This window comes from Euleptes europaea, chromosome 6 (genome assembly GCF_029931775.1).
Source record: "Euleptes europaea isolate rEulEur1 chromosome 6, rEulEur1.hap1, whole genome shotgun sequence".
Classification (NCBI taxonomy): Eukaryota; Metazoa; Chordata; class Lepidosauria; order Squamata; family Sphaerodactylidae; genus Euleptes; species Euleptes europaea.
Genome location: NC_079317.1, coordinates 97,035,104 through 97,053,968, shown reverse-complemented (window position 1 = coordinate 97,053,968; position 18,865 = coordinate 97,035,104). Strand labels below are relative to the sequence as shown.

Here is an 18,865-nt window from a genome sequence, read left to right as displayed (position 1 = left end):
TGAACATATCACCCTGAAATTAGTAAATATTCAAGTGTTCCAAAAACACGTCATTGGTGAGTCTTGTGAGTTCCTGCTATTAAACTATGGCATTGTGGGAGCCTTTTTTAAAGGACAACACACAACACCCCCCCAAAATTGAACACCATGCAGAGTCATTTACTCAAAACTAAATACAAAAGAAGAATCTCACTAACTTATGAGTAGGTGCACTGATTATTAACATTAAACTTGTGAATGCAATTCAGATATACTGCAGTGCTGTAATTTAGCCGGAATACAATTTGAAAAATTCAAGGAGATCCCAAGTAACTGACATCTACTGCAAAATTCCCAGGAGATCAATCAGCTTTGGCAAATTGTAGTTTTGGTTGTCTGGGCTGGAACAGTACAGGCTCCATATGAATCCTAGGAGTTGCAAGGGGCAGCTTTCAATGATTGAAGCTTGACTTATTGCTGTTGCACTACAATTTTGGATCCATTTCCACTGTTCTGCTTAAATCTCATTTTATGCAGCTTAGCTAACTAAATCCACATGCACCTTGAAGACAGATATTTATTGTGGAATGAGCTTTCACAGGCAAGAACCTGCTTCATTCAAAACATGAAGTAGACTGGATTGTAGGTAAAGGTCCCCTGTGCAAGCACTGGGTCATTCCTGACCCATGGGGTGATGTCACATCCCGACGTTTCCAAGACAGACTTTGTTTGCGGGGTGGTTTGCCAGTGCCTTCTCCAGTCATCTTCCCTTTACCCCCAGCAAGCTGGGTACTCATTTCACCGACCTACCTGGAACCGACTTCCGTCGGGATCGAACTCAGGTCGTGAGCAGAGCTTTTGACTGCAGTACTGCAGCTTAACACTCTGCGCCATGGGGCTCCTAGACTGGATTGTACCTCAATGCATATGGGATACGTCCTATGCATCTAATGAAGCATTCCCCACCACCTCTTGTTTATCGAAAATCATGGCATAAAAAAACCTATAAGCTTTTAAATACCACAGCACATCTTTTCACCAAAACAGACCTGTATGTCTCTTCTGGAACCAATCTAAATGAATACCACTTGCAGATCTGCAAGCTGCTATACGAAAACACTTTCTTATCTATGTTAACACATGTTTAACATTAAATACAGACAACAAAGCTTCAGACAAAGTGGCAAAGTTTTAGGTTGTTTTCTAATATGATGCACAGAATGAATGATTTACAAAACTTTAAAATACAAAGCAACCAGTCAGAACTTTAAAGACTGCAACATCCCAAAAGCTATAACAAAAAGAAAACAAATTCATTCCGTCTAACACTAAGTTAAATGTCAAATATGAAAGTTTCTATTCTATTAAGAACTAAATTCCATTATATGGTTATCTCTTTGACATCCAAAGCTTGTTGCAAGGTAGTTAACATTTTTTACTTTAATTTATATCCCACCTTTCTTCATAGTTCTAGGTGAGAAATAGGTACAACTTTGCATACTTTTATTTGTAGCTGTACAGAATGTAAGGTGCATCTCATTTTTCCTCTAGAGATGTAAATGCTGTCAAATTCTAAACGCATGGGTAAGGGGACCACAGCTGGGGGTGGAGGGAGAACACAGAATTTTATTGTCAATGCTAATTATCGAAAGAAAGACAAAATTCAGGTTTCAGCTTTCCCAAGTATTAATTAAGAATCTACTCTCTATTGACTAGAGCCTATTTTTCATGCTTGGTATGAGGAAGTGAGAATCTTCAGCTTGTACTCACCCATCTCCCGCTCTCCCTGGAGAGAAACTAAGGTCTGACCCAGCTACATACTTTAGTCATCTGTGCCTGTGATAACTCAAGATCTTCAAGCAGAGATAATGTAGTGTTTCAGCAGGGGCAGATGCTGCTGTCTATCCAAGACATGAGGGGCATGGCACAGTCAAAACCTCATTTCTTCTCAAAGCATGTTTAGACAGTAACATCTGACCAGGCCCAAGATAAAGTACAATGCACTATTATTTCATCTCCAAGGTCACTTCTTAAACAGATTAGGTTAACTCTACATAAAATGAAATTAGAATAAAAAGGCAAAAAAGCAATCAAATCCAGGTCCCAGACACAAGGCAGAACCACACACACCCCAGCCTCTCAAACAGCTACACTTGTAATGAAGCACTCAGATGGGGGAAGGGGAAATACCTTCTTGACCATAAATAGGGGCCTTAAGTGCAAGTTTTCAACAGAAATTAAATAAGGTACAAGCAGTGAGGTAGGTTTTCCAAAGCCTTTTCAATGCAAAAATGTCCTACATTGATTGGGATATGATTTTGCATATTTAACCTAAAATTTAGGGGGGTCCTCCACATGAAGCCTGCTAGGTGACAGGTCACAGTTCTCTCAGAACTATCTCAGTCCACGCAGAGGCAGGCAATGGCAAACCACCTCTGAACATCTCTTGCTTTGAAAACCCTACAGGGTCGCCATAAGTCAGCTATGACTTGACAGCACTTTCCACCACCACCCTTTCAAAAGTACTTCATGCTAATTTTACATGCTACATAAATATCTCAAAAGTTTTTCCAATAGCCAAAAGCAGCTAAACTTATTTGATTAGGGCGAAAGTTCAATAATGAACAGCGTGTATGCGCACAGACTTTACACAGATACTTCCTGAGGACTGCCACCACAAAAAAGTGAATTACAACTTTGAAACTGTCAACTGATAATGTGTCCTACTTGTTCTATGGATTATTTTCCATTTCAAACCACTAGGCAAATTTAGTATATGTACAGATGCTTCAGAACTCAACAGTTGGAAAATGCCTCTCCTAATCTAATGAACTACAACACAAAAAGCTGCCTGACCCAAATGTACCCAGTTCTGAAGATAACCCAATATAGTTATCTGCTTCAGTGCTCACACCTGTTCCAGAGACTATTCTGGCATACTTTTCTGGCCTCTTTTTCCTATTCTAGCAGTTCCAGAAGCATAAATTCCAGATACTTTTAGCCGAGTGCTTGGAGCCTGTGGTGAAGCGCTTGAAGCAGAGTCGTCTGAAATTGAATCCATCTAAGACCAAGGTCCTATGGCTGGGTCAGAGGAATCAACTCCCAACACTTGATAGGGTTCAACTGATACTATCTGCCTCTGTCAAAAGCTTGGGATGCCCTTGAATGTCTCCCTTTCATTCAAGGTTCAAGTCACAAATATGGCCAGGGCGGCATTTTTTCATCTTTGCTGAGCCTGGCAGTTGATTTCCCTATCTGTCCTGCTCTAATCTAGCCACAATGATCCATGCAACGGTCACCTCCAGACTGGATTACTGTAATTCGCTCTGCACAGGGCTGCCCTTGAGGCTGCTTGAGAAATTGAAGCTGGTCCATTATGCAGCTGTGTGGGTCCTTACTGGGATCCCATGGAAAGCACATATTTGGCCAGTGCTTCACCAGCTGCACTGGCTCCAGACTGAGTTCCGAATCAAGTTCTAAGTGTTGGTACTTATGTTTAAAGCCCTAAATGGTCTGGGACTTTGGTATCTACGGGTCTGTCTCTCCCGATACACTCCCACCCCCCCATAGCCTTACAGTCAGCCGGAAACAATCTTTTGATGATCCCTGGCTCAAGAGAAATCCATCTGTCCTTGACCTGCCTGGTGGAACTCTGTCTAGTGAGACCCAAGCCCTGCAAAATTTGGCTCGGTTCCGCAGGGCTTGTAAAACGGAGATGTTTTGCCAGGCCTACGGTTGAAGGTAGTGACGGCTTTTACAACAGCTGGCCTCCCTCTCCCTTCTCCTCCCTTTCCCTCCCCTTGCTGATCCCCTCCCTCCCTTTGGTCTCCATTTTACTATTTAATTACCACCAGTATCACTTCTTATTAGGGTCTGTTGATCCCCTCTTATGGTAATATTGTGTAACACTGGTTTATAATCCACACTCGGGGAGAAACATAAGTTAGGTTTTTTCTAGGATTTTTTAGTCAGGTTTTTTCTAAGATTTTAATAAGAGAAATGTAGATTTTATGCTTTTATAAATTTATCCTGTATATGATTTATGGTGTTGTAAACCGCCCTGAGCCCGGCTCTGGCCGGGAAAGGGTGGGGTATAAATCCATGTTTTTAAATTAAATAATCATCTACTTCTAATAATGAGTATATGTGTTGCAGGCCTGAGAGGTAGGGTGCCTGTACCTGTGGTTTCCCTATGAATCTCATGAGTAAAGCATAGAAGTAAAAGTTTACAAAAAGGTTTATAGAGGCTTATTTCTCTGAACAGAATTGTTGATGTAGTAAATAAAATAGAGTAGAGGTCATGAGTTGTTAAGACTATTCTTAATATTCTGAGATAAATAAACTGCAAGGCTACAAGGTTATGATATGCAATGTTGCCCGCTTGGTTGTGTCTGGAAAAATATCAGCATCACTTATCCGAGGTGCTTGGCCTCTTGACATTAACAAGGTCATTTCTGCCTGGGAGTTTAGCCCCTCTGATAGCTGCCGTGTGAGGAGGGAATAATGCTAACCTAATGATTCAGACCTAGTCTTCAAACAGTATAACAGATGGTGACCTTGCACTTGTGAACTTTGTGACTCAATGCCAAGAACATGCTTTCTTCACAGACCAAGTGACAATGGCACACCACCACCACGTGTGACCATGCCAAGTGCAAGGATACAGGTATTAGTGTAGCCACCCAGGGCAGAAGCTTCTAGTCTCTCAGCTCAGATGACCGCTGGTCTGAGAGAATAAAAGCCAGAACCAAACTGCCAGAAGGCAGAGAGTTGACGGAAGATGGCTCAGGCTGTCTGACCTCACTCTCTCCACATCTCCAAAGATGTAAAACTTGGAAAGAAATGTTGGTAGAGGACAATGCTGGTTGTCTGGCTATCAGCTTTCTCTGTCTCTTGAGTGAGACTAAGAGAGAGTAACTGGAGGACAGCTTCAGCTGTCTGGCCTTGCTCTCCATCTTGAAAGATGTAAAACCTAAGAAGATTGAAGGGAGACAACTCAGGTTGTCAGGCTTCACTCTCTTACCATCTCTTGCATACAGATTTACAGTCTTCTTGCCTAAAGCTAGAAATCCCTTTTGAAAGGGAATTCAGTTCAGCAATTCTAGTTCTCATAAAGGCTAGAATCTGAAGTGAAATGCTGGCAGGCTGCTCCATGACAAAGATGGAGACCTTAGAACTCCTAGCACTCTACCTTGGAGATGGGAGTCTAAGTGTATTGGATCTTCACCATATTTGCTATATTGAGCCTCAATTGATCCTAGCAAGGATTTATGGAACCTCAAAGAAGATCTGTCATATTCTGTTCTGGCTTTCCAAATGCTGGCAAGCATGAGGATTGTATATCCTATATAGATCCTATATAGATAATTCCCTGGATCTGTTCAGAAGTCTTTTCTAAATAACACAAGGGCTTCAGAACTTTCTCAGGGTAAGAGGCCAGAGATATTCCTGAAAAGAAAGGAATATACATAACACATAAGCTCTGCATTGCTGACTGTTAATATACACACATACTTTCAGCATGTATGTAGCATTCTTGATCTTAACAATGATCAGAAGTCCATAAACATAGAATAGATTAAATACAAAGCTTATGGTATTCTATCCTCTACACACAGCATTGGGTAAAGCTAACACATACTGAAACATATAAATATCCTGAACATAAATTCAATTCCCATGACGTTAAGATGATTTACAAATGACATGGCAAAATAAAAGCATGTCTTTTGTCCTGAAATATTGCTACGATACCTGGAATGATTTTAAGATGTTTTTACTAATCATATCTTCCCTCCCATTATATTAATCATGTTTTGATGGGGATTCTGTAATGATTATACACTAACCATGTTTTTACAAGCTTCTGTAACTGTGGTATACTAAATGAAATAGAGATACAAGTTGAAAGGTTTAAACTCTCAGAGAGAAATATTATGAAACATAGAAAGTGCTTATAAAGATTGTTTGAAACTGCTTGCGTATATCATAATGTATTTTATGACGTTTTGAGAGTGTAAATATTCACATGCATATATATATTTTATGTGAAATAAATGTTATTTAAAGGAAGTTCATTGTTTATAAATTTTCTAGCACACTTCAATAGAAAGCCTAAAGTAGTAGGAATTATCATTGACTCCTGTCTGTGAGGTCTCGCTGAATAAGATAACTTCACTTCTCAGTAAGTGATACATTCTAAGAACGTAGACCCCCTTAACGACACGAGCCATGACATATGAATAAAAGATGCAAGTCTGCTGCTCACAACATCAGGTTTATTTACAGTTCGGATAATCAACTTAGCTTGAACTGCAATGAACCCATGAGCTCCTTGGCTCATCCATTCCGGAAAATGTAGATATGTCTTATTTCATTCAAGTGTTCCAGCCAACTATCATGCTGGTAGCTGTGCCCCTCAGTCTACAATACTGTTGCCCATACACATAACCCATGGTAGGGAGTGTCCCAAAGGTGAATATATTACTCCTCCCTTCCCAGTGGGCATTCCTCTCCTCTTTCAATTAGTACCACTCATGTACAAAACATCAGTACTACTATCTATGGTTAACCCAAATCATAGTTGGCCAATATGCCTCTAACCATGACTGCCAAACTGTTGACAAACTTTAAACTCAGAGCTAGCAGCTGGTAGAACCATAAGCCAAAGTTCAAGTGTTATATTTTCACAGGGTCATGATCAGTACTGGTAGTATCGTAAGTGTATTAAAAAGTAATATGCCATATAAGCTCACTCAAAACATGTTAGCATGCATAAAAGAAGCACCTCACACATCAGCTGGATACACAATACATTTTTGCAGTACCCAATTCGGCAGACTATCTGGCATTTTGCCTAAACTTCCACCCAATTTTTTCAGGGGGACAAGCAGCAAATTGCCTCTTCCTAGTTATAACTGAGCTCTACAGTAACTGCCACCTGAGTGTGCAAGTCTTCTCTAACAGGAGTAAGCAAGCAAATTCTACAGGCATTGGCAAGGGCATCCTGCCCATATCCTTGCAGGTACATGAGAAATCCCAGGCAGCCAAGGCCATACCCAATTACAGTACTAGAGATGAATATATGAAGCTATATATCCAACAGTAGGAAATACAGAATGGGGATTCATACTTGCCTACATCCGGATTTGCAGCTTGGGAGACTAGTGTGGGCTAAGGATTAATACTACACATGACCAGGGTAAATAAAAGTCAATAATTTTTTTAAAACCAAAAAAAAAGCAAATTTTAAAGGCTTTTTTTTTTAATTAAACCAGGAATTTAGACAGTTTCAAAAGTTTTCTATTTGAGATACATGATAGTCGAAAGGTTAGTCATCTTGAAATAAGGATTAGTTTTTAATTATGTAGTATAATTTTTGGTAAACGAATTCCATTAATCCATTCACAATATCATGCTCTTCCAGAAGTTTCTGTAAGATTATTTTGGGCAATTTTTCTATCTAGAAGATATTATTACGGATGCTTGGTTCTACAGTTCTCAAAACTGTGAATTTATGCCCACAGAGATAACATGCCTCTTCTTGACAGCAAAAACGTTATAAAATAAACACAGAGTTGAGAAAAAGACCTTAATTCCATTGTTCCTTTGCAAATCTATGTACACATAATCAATCTCTCACCTCTTAAGTGCTAAGTTTCAATAAGTTCAATTAATAGAAGATTGTTTGGAGTAGAATAGATCTGCACAAGGAGCTAAGTGTGAAGAGGGAGGAGCAAGCAGGAAAAATGAAAGTGAAACCTTTTGAGCAGCATACTGTATGGCTATGCACCACTTCTTTCGGTATTTTTCGGGTTCGGTTTATTGAACCCATAAATTTTTGAAAAAGCCAAAAAGAAGGATTTGGCTGTTTTGAATTGAAAATGTTGGGGTTTAATAAACCCGAACCTGAAAATTACAAAGCGCAGAGCTGAACACTAGGCTCAGCTGGGCCCAGTATTCAATTCTGTGCTGCCTGCTGCCTCCAACGTCCATGTGGACATTGGAGGTGGCCCAGTGTTTAGAAAAAATTCAGCATTATTCGGGATCTGCTTTTTCGGCTCCCTTTAATTGCCTCCATTTTTTACTGGTAACCCCCCCAGGAGGTCGGTTTTGCTTTAGTTGAATGCATACCCCTAAATACTCCACAGGTCTTGGAATCTGTGTGTGTATAGCCTGAGGTTTATCATATTCTTCTCTCCCTGGAGGAGAAAATTTATAATGGCAGCAGGCTGTAAAAGAGACCCAGTTTGGGATTATTTTAATGAAGTTCTTCTACCTATGGGTAAGGCAGGCATGCATCCAAAATGTAAACACTGCAACAAAGAAATGGTGGCCCGAATGAAGCTGGAGATAGATAATTACAAAATTATTGTGAGGTGAACTGTCTATTTCTAACAGTATAACCAAACCAGTAATTCTTTGATATAACTGTAAAACTAATCTAAAAAGTTATTATTCTAAAAATAAAACTTTCATCTGGTAGTAAATATTAAGATTACCGGTATACCAGCAAGAATGAGTCTTTATGCAGAAAACCTTGATTTAAATCTAGTCTTACTGACTAATGATTTAAATTGATTTGATCAATCAAATCTACCCTGCACATGACATGCCTGAAAATTAATTTTACCGAATAACCATTCTCTGCTGCACTGCAAAGCAAAAATACCAGCAGGCAGGACTCACTGCTAACATGTACTCCTTTTTTTCATCTTATGCTTTGTGCTTACCAGGTACCTATCCAGCATGTAACTACACTACAGTTCATTTGCATTTTTTAACCTGCAGTTCATTTTATGCTAAAACGTATCTTAGTAACTGAGGACCAAACATTTTATTTTATACCAATACAGCCAAACATAACATATTAAAGGAAAATGAGGGAAGGAAAGCAATCTTTAAAAAAAAAAAAAAGCCGCACTGATTAAGCAACTAACCCAGGCCATATGGAAAGACTACAGAAAATTTAGGAAATGTGGAGGCACAGGTATGAGCTTCTATAAAATGAGAACAGCACTTCACTAGCCTTAAAGGAACATTTATTGAAATACCATACTGTCCTCCTAATGGCAACATAAAGTATTGACGTAAAGTATTGTGTATAGTACTATCTAGTGATAAAGTCTTGATGCAAACAAGCTGCAGTTTACCATAGCACCTCCTGGAGGTTTTTCTCTTCCTAAAATATGGCCATTACATTAAGAATGCACAGTAACAACTTATATTCATCATAGAATTCACTTTCAAATGAGGCTCCTAATAATGAAAAGGACATATGAAGCTACAGACTCTTAGGGAAAGCTTAGCTGTAGATGAATTTTAACATAGGACTGTCCTAAGTTCAATAAGAATTGCTCCTGCTCATGGTTCCCATCTGCTAGCTGTGCCATTCTTGATAAAGGTCACTGACCTCCTTCAGTTAATCTTCACTAACAGACAGCAGACCCTACAGAAACATATGGCAGTGGACAGCCATTTGTGGTGTAGTAGTTAGAGCAGGGGTCCCCAATGCGGCACCCTCCCAGCACCTTTCCTGGCACCCACCAAGTGTTTTTAGAAAGTGAGTAGAGCCAGGTGGGGCTTCTGCCCAGCAGGGCTTCTTATTGGCCACTGGAGAGTTGACTGGCAGGACAGATTTTTTAAAAATTGCTTTTGGCGGCAGCTGTCACCATAGCACAAGGATCTTCACTGTGTGACTGAAGGTAAGTTGCATGCATGCACGAAAATATTTTCAAACAATATATGCATATGTTTTCAAATAATATGTGCATTCCGGCAGAACTTCTGCCTGAAATGTTGAAGTGTTACTACTAGGGCTATACATAAGTTCACTTCCTGATATTTTGTAGCTGGTTCCACTTCCTGTGGCAATCATTTTGTGGCTGTGGCCACCCCTTGGGTCAGAACTGCAAAAGTGTCCACAGGCTCAAAAAAGGCTGGGGACCTCTGAGTTACAGTGTCAGACTGGGTTCAGATCTACCCTGGGTGAGCTTGGGCCAGTAATTCTGTCAGCCTAATTTTCCTAGCCGGGTTGCTGATCAACACTTGATCAAGTTACTCACACTTGATCTACACTGTTCATGTTTTCTCATCAATGCTTGCTACAACAAACTATAAATTGGGTGTAAGTATACATATCAGACACAACGTATGAGAAAAGGCAGGGAATGTGAGGGACTTGAAAGTAGGCAGCATGTAAAAAGACCTCTGCAGAACAACAGCATCAAGCAAGAGATATCTAATGCAAGTAATAACAAGTGGAATGGACAACAGAATTTACCAAGACAAGCAACAGAGGCTGACCATCAAGGGATATTGTGCTATTATCAGCATTCATCTCCTAGAATTTCTTATGTGGACATGACTACAGTGTAGATCCCCTTTGTGTCTGAGGTGTTCTAGTATTAGCCTGCCTAAACCACCTGTAGAGCTTTGCTCTGGACTTACCAGAAATAGTACAGGCCTTGCTTTCCCCAGAAGTAGAGAACTGCCTGTCATATTATTTCTTGACTGCTTTCCACTCAGGGGTGTAGATGCAGAATCTTTTCTGGTGGTCAGCCCTTGCAATCTGCATTCTCCCTCTACAAGACCCAAATATTAATCTGCCATCAGCTAGAGAGACAACCCTAGATGGCACATTACAAACTGATATAAAAAGTCTTTCCCCTTTAAAAACCCTATGAACAAGATGGCTCCCACATCATCTAGTCCCTGTGTCCTGCCTCCCCAGAGTTACACCTCTGGCAGGTGCAAAAACCTGGTGCAAGAAGGCATTCAGTGCCAGAGTAAAAATCATGCAGAGATTACTTCTAAACAATAAAATACAACTTAAAAAAACACTGCATCAAAATGCTTGAACAAATGGCATTTCAAATCATATAATAAGTTAACATTTAGCGCCATTTAAATTTAGTGCCCTTAGAATAAGCATGCAATATGAAAGTTGATAAGTGACAAAATATTTTGAGGAAATAAAAGGTACTACTACATTTAAAACAAGATTCACCAATACTTCTGTGGATGCATAAAATGGTAAAGGCAGTCCCCTGTGCAAGCACTGGGTCATTTCTGACCCATGGGGTGATGTCACATCCCGACGTTTACGAGGCAGACTTTGATATGGGGTGGTTTGCCGTTGCCTTCCCCAGTCATCTACATTTTACCCCCAGCAAGCTGGGTCCTCATTTTACCGACCTCGGAAGGATGGAAGGCTGAGTCAACCTCGAGCCGGCTACCCGAAACTGACTCCCGTTAGGATTGAACTCAGGTCGTGAGCAGAGCTTTTGACTGCAGTACTGCAGCTTACCACTCTGCGCCACGGGGCTCAATACAGGATACTAAACACAAAATAGCAATTCTCCATGGAAGAAACATAGCTATGGAATCAAACACAGGGTTGCTTAAAAAAAAAAGCAAATCAGATTTTTTATTTTTCAGTTTAGCAAGTTAAAAACCTAATTTAAAATGAAATTTGGATTAAAACAAGCATTTTAAAGGCAGTACAACAGAATGGATTCATAGCTCCCCTTCAACACTAGCGGCATTCAGACAAGTACTCTCTGAGACGGGCACAAATGCAGCCTTTTTTTCATGGTCTGCCCGCCCCCACCCTCATGTGTAGAGAACTGAAAGCTTCGAAGTCTGGGAGGCTAACAAACGTTACCTTTTTTCCTGGCTAAGTCCCCAGACTGGTTCAAGACTACAAACATATTCTGGAGTTCTGTGCTTCCCAGGCACATAAAGACCCAGTTCAGATCTGGGGTCACAGGAAGAAAGGGTTTAGACTTTCTCCCTTGTATTATTTCCTCAGCCTGAGATGGGCCCATTTTAGAAATGTTATGCGTAGCCCATCGTTACGTGGAGCCTCCAATAGGCCAAAAAGCATTTCAACAACATTTCAGGTCAGGAAAACATCATTGGCCAGTCTAAACTTCTTTTCACAGCAATCCCAATCCAAATCAGGCCTGTGCACTTCTGAAGAATGTGGAAATCCAGGACACCTCTTGGCTTAACCCAGGAACATCTCCGGGGAACAACCTAATGTGTAGTTAGACCCTGAGAAGTTGTAAAACAAAACTGCAATTCACCATGACAGCCAAATTCAGGTACTTGGGAATACTGAATTTTGTTTCTCCCCCACAAATCATAATTTTAAACAGCAGTTTAACCCCAGTTTATAACCCCGGTTGGGGGTGGAGGAAGAGACTCCAATTCACCCAAGTGCCTGAATGCAGATGTCATGAGTCAAGTGGAGATCAATTTAAGGCTTCCCAAACAAGAATCCTTTAACCACGGTCTATATGCAAGAGCAGGAGGGAGGAAAGAGCATGGAAATGTGAACAACCTGCATCGGTGCCCATAACAGGCAAATCTCAGTGTGCCTGAACGCAGCCATGGGCTCATTTCAAACATCACAGAACCTGCTCCAAAACATGGTTTGGAGGATGGGAACACATCATAAGCTTGTGTGCAGATTCCCTCCTCCCTTTCATTGTTTGCCTTAGACACGATTCACAATTATGTCCAAATCACCAAACTATGGTTAGCACTAATTAGGAGGGAGCAGAAGAGCCCATGGCACATTTCTGATTTCCAGACTAGGAGATGGGAGATCGGGTTTCATGACATACAGATTGAACCACTGAGTTTAAAACTGCTTTGTTATGTAAAGAGCATACCATATTTGCTTTCTGAATTCAAGCATCATAAATATGACACAATGGGATGAGCACTATTTAGTATTACGGGCTTACAACAGGACCAACAAGTCAACACAGGCTTCAAGACTCATATCACTGTAGGGTGTACTTGTATTCCTCCTTTATGCCCTGAGCTCTTCAATTTGCTCAGTTCTTGTATTATGAATATTATTCTACCTACCAAAAAAAAAAAGAGGGGGTTTAAATTTGTCTTCACTGAAAAAAACCACCCTTTGTTTTGGAAAGTTCTGGGATGTGAACTAAGTCAATATTCAGTATTCATTCATGTCTAGTAAGTGTACCCTGTTAAGGCTATTTATCTATGGTCTGTTTAGCAGTAAATGTACTTGATTTAATGGTCAACTCACAAATACGCACTTTTAAGAACTATCAAAAGCAAAATGGGACACTGGACTTAAGTCAGTAATTTAAATTAGTATATTCTCATAGGTTACTTAATTTATTAGTGATATTATCACCAAGGCCAAGAATGTCTGCGTGAAAGCAAATTCCAAAACGAAAAGGAATCCTACTGCAAGTAACACATGCAGAATCAGTTTAATGAGAAGGGCCAAACTAAATGCAATGTTGTGGATGTGTGCAAAAAGCAGCTATGGCAGGCCCTAACACAGATCAGGTACACACTGAAGGCTCTTTGCCCTTCCTGTACCACTTCCCAAATCAAAACAGTGCCTCTGGATCACTTTAAGCCCCAGACAGGGATACCAGTCTTTTCCCTACTGAGGTTTAAAGCTGTGAAGGGAGAAGGACTTGGAATCAGGGAAACATCAGGAGGTACTTAACCCCTCCACCCAGTGTATACCTTGCAGTTGCTTTTTGTAGATAAGTTACACATCTGGGGATCTAGTCACGGACCTTCAATGTCAGATGTACTTTGGCCCTAAGATTAATGCTTCCACACACTGTCCTTGACAAACCCTCTGTCTGACTAGAATTTTTCTAGAATTTCACAGACTACAGGCAACAACAGGAAAACATGCAACACTATCTGCTACACCTACACCCGATAGATATCTACACTCAGGCTTTCTTCCATAGAACATCAGTGTAGTAGTCCAGTTTAGCACGTGGCTATTGAGAAAGACACTTTTCAGATGGCTCTGGTGTTGCAGATTGTATATACCATGGGTAAAACAGGAAACGAGGACTAGGAACAGAGAGGTATTTGGGGCTTATGTATTTAAATTTAGGAAGTACTCCACAGCAGGTGGGAATGCACTTCAGGGGAGCTACAGATGGCATTAATTTCAGCACATCTTCCCCCAGCAGCATATTGGGGTGGGGGATTGATGTGAAATGCTACTGCCCACTCCAATCTTGTGTCCAGACACATAGCTAACAGATACCAATGTGGGCTGACAGCACACAGCAAGTGTTAAGGTACCCTAAGAAAAACATACTTTCTCCAAGTCCTTGGCCACAGTAAGTACAGATGGACCAAGGACAGATGCTCACAGTCACCACATATTTAAATTGTGGTCTTTTATGCATTTTTTATTATTCTTGTTTTAGTTATATTGTAAGCTGCCTTGAGTACTGCAAGGTAGAAAGGTGGCTAATAAATATTTTAAATAAATATTTAAAAATTCCAACGGGTTAAAGAACAACTTATGTGAATTGGGCCCAAGTCTTTCCCATTCAAGATTTCCAATAGCATACCTACTGGCTAAAATGGCATTACGACACAGAAACTTGACTGAGAAGGGCAGCCCATTCCTGAAGGGGAATGGCAAAGCAGCATAGGAGCCAGCGTGACCCCTACGTCTGTGCCACTTGAGCCGGGTAAACTGGCACGGATGCTGGCACAGGGCAACTCTTGGGCGCCGGTGTTGTCTCCTGCTGGCATTTCCCCAGTGTATAACCCTGCACCAGCATCCACAGGGGCATTTCGGGGGGGGGGGTGAAGGAGCCTCCCAGGCCAGGAATGCACCATTTTGCAGATGTTCAGTTACACCCGCAAAATTGTGGCGCAGCCCTGTGGAACTCTATGGGGTGTTCCATGGGCTTTTTTCTAAATTGCGCCCCCCTTTTTGTTCAGCTTGCCCCCTTCAGGAATGGGCTCTAAAGACACTAGGAAAAGTGGCAGGAAAGCTGATAAAGGCTTGACCAGAGGCATTTAATTATTGTAAGAGGGACCTCTCATGTCTAAAATCTTTATGCCACCATAATTACAATGTCCACTCAGTTAGCCTTGTCTAACAAAAGGACACAACGTCTTAGGAGAAACTGGTCAAAACTCCCATATTAAATGATAGTTCTTTGAAGAGAAGTGGGTGGCCTAATAAAATCTGCCCTGAAGGGATGTTTTAACTATCGGCCACACAACTTTATTTCTTCAACTACTTGGGAAATTACAACAATTAACATTCATTAGTGCATGAAAATTTCAGTTTGCCGACTGCCAGTCTTAAAAGAAGCAAAACTGACATGAGGTCTCCTGCATGAAACCTTAAAAGTGTTCTGTAGGCAACGGCCCAAGAGAAAAAGGAGACCCCGGATTTCGTCGTAATTATCATCATTACTGCACCAGAAGGAAGTGCAGCGTGGATTTCTGCAAAGAGAGAAAGAACAAGGGGTCCTCGAAGAGGGTCCTGTGAATAAAATTCAACGCCTTTGCTCCGTGAGCCACACGGAAGGAAGAACATAAACCCTTGAAGTAACAAATCTGAATGTGACTCTTGGAAGTAAAAAAAAAAACCCTTCATGTGCCTGCTGAAGGAGCCACAGGGAAAACACAGTCCCAGCCCTTCCCCCCTCTTCTGAACTCCGAATACCACACACCAATGGAACGCTCTCAGTCAGAACTTGTCTATGTTGCACGCACACCACAAGGAAGGCTAAAAACTATAGACGAAAGACAATGAAGACTCAAGACTAAAGACAATGAAGGCTAAAAACTATAAAGACAATGAGACCTGACCTGGACGGACTCAAGACTACAGACAATGAAGACTCAAGACTAAAGACAATGAAGACTACAAACTATAAAGACAATGAGCTCTGACCTGGACGGACTCAAGACTTAAAGACAATGAAGACTACAAACTGTAAAGTAGTAGAAAAGGGCAAGAGTCCAGTAGCACCCTAAAGACTAACAAAAATATTTTCTGGCAGGCTATGAGCTTTCGTGAGCCACAGCTCACTTCTTCAGATACCTGGTATCTGAAGAAGTGAGCTGTGGCTCACAAAAGCTCATACCCTACCAGAAAATATTTTTGTTAGTCTTTAGGGTGCTACTGGACTCTTGCCCTTTTCTACTACTGCAGACAGACTAACAGGGCGACCCACTGTGAATTACAAACCATAAAGACAATGAGCCCTGACCTGGATGGCCCAGGCTAGCCTGGTCAGATCTCAGAAGCTAAGCAGGGTCAGCCATGGTTAGCATTTGGATGGGAGACCACCAAGGAACACCAGGGTTGCTGTGCAGAGGGAAGGCACTGGCAAACCACCTCTGTTAGTCTCTTGCCATGGAAAACCCCCCAAAAAGGGGTCACTGTAAGTCAGCTGCGACTTTACGGCACTTCACACACACACACACACAAACAATGAAGACTAACAACTATCGACTAAATTCCCAGTGGGTAGCCGTGTTAGTCTGTCTGCAGTAGTAGAAAAGGGCAAGAGTCCAGTAGCACCTTAAAGACTAACAAAAATATTTCCTGGTAGGGTCTGAGCTTTCGTGAGCCACAGCGTGAGCTTTTTTAAAAATTATTTTTCAAACTAGTTCACATTCTGTTATATCATTCCATTCATATAGTATATACTATAAACAATTTCTATCTTATCACTAAACAAATATATATAATTCGCAGTGGGTAGCCGTGTTAGTCTGTCTGCAGTAGTAGAAAAGGGCAAGAGTCCAGTAGCACCTTAAAGACTAACAAAAAATATTTTCTGGCAGGGTATGAGCTTTCGTGAGCCACAGCTCACTTCTTCAGTGATCTGAAGAAGTGAGCTGTGGCTCACGAAAGCTCATACCCTGCCAGAAAATATTTGTGTTAGTCTTTCAGGTGCTACTGGACTCTTGCCCTTTTCTACTATAGTTAGTCTTTCAGGTGCTATTGGACTCTTGCCCTTTTCTGCCCTTTTCTACACAGCTGAGCTGTGGCTCACGAAAGCTCATACCCTACCAGAAAATATTTGTGTTAGTCTTTCAGGTGCTACTGGACTCTTGCCCTTTTCTACTATATGCATGGGAGGTTTTGCCTTAGGTTTGCCACTCTCTAAATATTTGTGTTAGTCTTTCAGGTGCTACTGGACTCTTGCCCTTTTCTGCTATATGCATGGGAGGTTTTGCCTTAGATTTGCCACTCTCTAAATATTTGTGTTAGTCTTTCATGTGCTACTGGTCTCTTGCCCTTTTCTGCTATATGCATGGGCGGTTTTGCCTTAGGTTTGCCACTCTCTAAATATTTGTGTTAGCCTTTCAGGTGCTACTGGTCTCTTGCCCTTTTCTACTATATGCATGGGAGATTTTGCCTTAGATTTGCCACTCTCTAAATATTTGTGTTAGTCTTTCAGGTGCTACTGGACTCTTGCCCTTTTCTGCTATATGCATGGGAGGTTTTGCCTTAGATTTGCCACTCTCTAAATATTTGTGTTAGTCTTTCAGGTGCTACTGGTCTCTTGCCCTTTTCTACTATATGCATGGGAGGTTTTGCCTTAGATTTGCCACTCTAAATATTTTTGTTAGCCTTTCAGGTGCTACTGGACACTTGCCCTTTTCTGCTATATGCATGGGCGGCTTTGCCTTAGGTTTGCCCCTCTCTAATCCTTTTTGTTAGCCTTTCAGGTGCTACCGGACTCTTGCCCTTTTCTACAGCTACAGACTAAAGACAGCGAAGACTAAAAACTACACCAAAAGTCCCCCCCGGAAAACCTGAAACTCGGTGTTATTCGACAGGCGCGACTGTCTAAACGCCCCCCCCCCCCCCGCAGCAGCCAAGAAACAAATGTTCACCGAAGTTAAAAAGTTTCAAAATAAATAAATAAAACCCAGACAGGCAAACCCTGCTCGGAAGTCTGTTGTGGCAAGTGTTGCGTTTCACAAGTCGGGCCCGTCTCTCCCCCCCCCCACAACCCCTCCCCCACAACCCCCTCCCTCCTTCCTTCCCCCCCTTCTTTTCCACTTTGCAATGAAAAAAGAAAGAAGAGCTGCTCTTCTCTCTCTTCCCCCCCCCCAAAAAAAAAAAAACTTCCCAAAAGTTGGTGCCCAAAGTGGGACGCCGCCTCTCCAAACGCCGGGGAAAGCGCGGGGGGGGGGGGAGGCGGAGAGAAGAAGGAAACTTTTGTCCCTCCGCCGGGAGCGCCGGGAGCGCCGGGCCCCCCAACTCGACTCACCCCCGACGGGCCCCGGGTTGCAGCGCAGCAGCGAGGCGGCCAGCAGGAGCAGCAGCGCCGCCGCCGCCGTCGGCCCCATGGTGCGCCGCAGCGGCAGCTGCCCGCGGAGCGGCTCACGCAGCCTCCATGCCCCGTGCGCGCCTCGATGGACGGCTGGACGGACGGCAGGCAGGGAAGGAGGGAGGGAGGGAGGCGCTCGCCAAAGCAGCCTCCTCCTCCTCCTCCTCCTCCTCCCTGCTCCTCCTCCTCCTCCTGGCTCTCGGAAGGGGCCAGCCCCACTCCCACCCAAGGAGGGGCTGAGCGGAAGCCCGGGGGCCGCCCCCCGCCCCTGGGCCTGCTGCGCGGGGTGGGGGTGCGCGCTTGGCCCCCGCGTTGCGCAAAAAGGGTTTCCTTCTCCGTTGCGCTTTGCTCTGGGGTGTGTTTGCCTGGGTGCCCGCGGGCGCGGCGTGAGTTTAAAATGCCGTTTGCCCGCAGCGTGGCATTCTTCGTGGCCATTTATTTTATTTTTTTATTTTTTCAGTCCTTATGTCCCTCCAACGCTCGATATACGCTGCTCAAGATCAATTGATCAAGGAGCTTCTAAGGGAGGAAAGGAAAGGCAATTTATTTTTGGATGTGTTTGTTTGGGTGCCATTGATTTTTTTCTCTGCAGAGCTTTCTGCTGGGCTGCATTGAATGCGAACCCTTGTATGGCGATGCAGGGCAGAATTCTGAATATCCCCTACTCAGACAGGATCTGCCCTTGCTCTTCTGGCTCTATGGACTCATGAGCCCAGGCCCTTTTGGAAGGCCGGATCACATTTTATATCTCTCCCCTTTTA

At 42.4% G+C, this 18,865-nt stretch overlaps 1 protein-coding gene across 1 annotated transcript in view; it reads right to left on the bottom strand.

Annotated features, from left to right (window-relative positions):
- The window catches only part of LRP5 (LDL receptor related protein 5), a 150,830-nt gene extending 132,736 nt beyond the window's left edge, over positions 1-18,094 (bottom strand). The window contains exon 1 of the mRNA XM_056851004.1: positions 18,045-18,094. The gene's annotated coding sequence lies outside the window, so the exon portion shown is untranslated. The remainder of the gene's footprint in view (positions 1-18,044) is intronic.
- Positions 18,095-18,865: the final 771 nt, after the last annotated feature.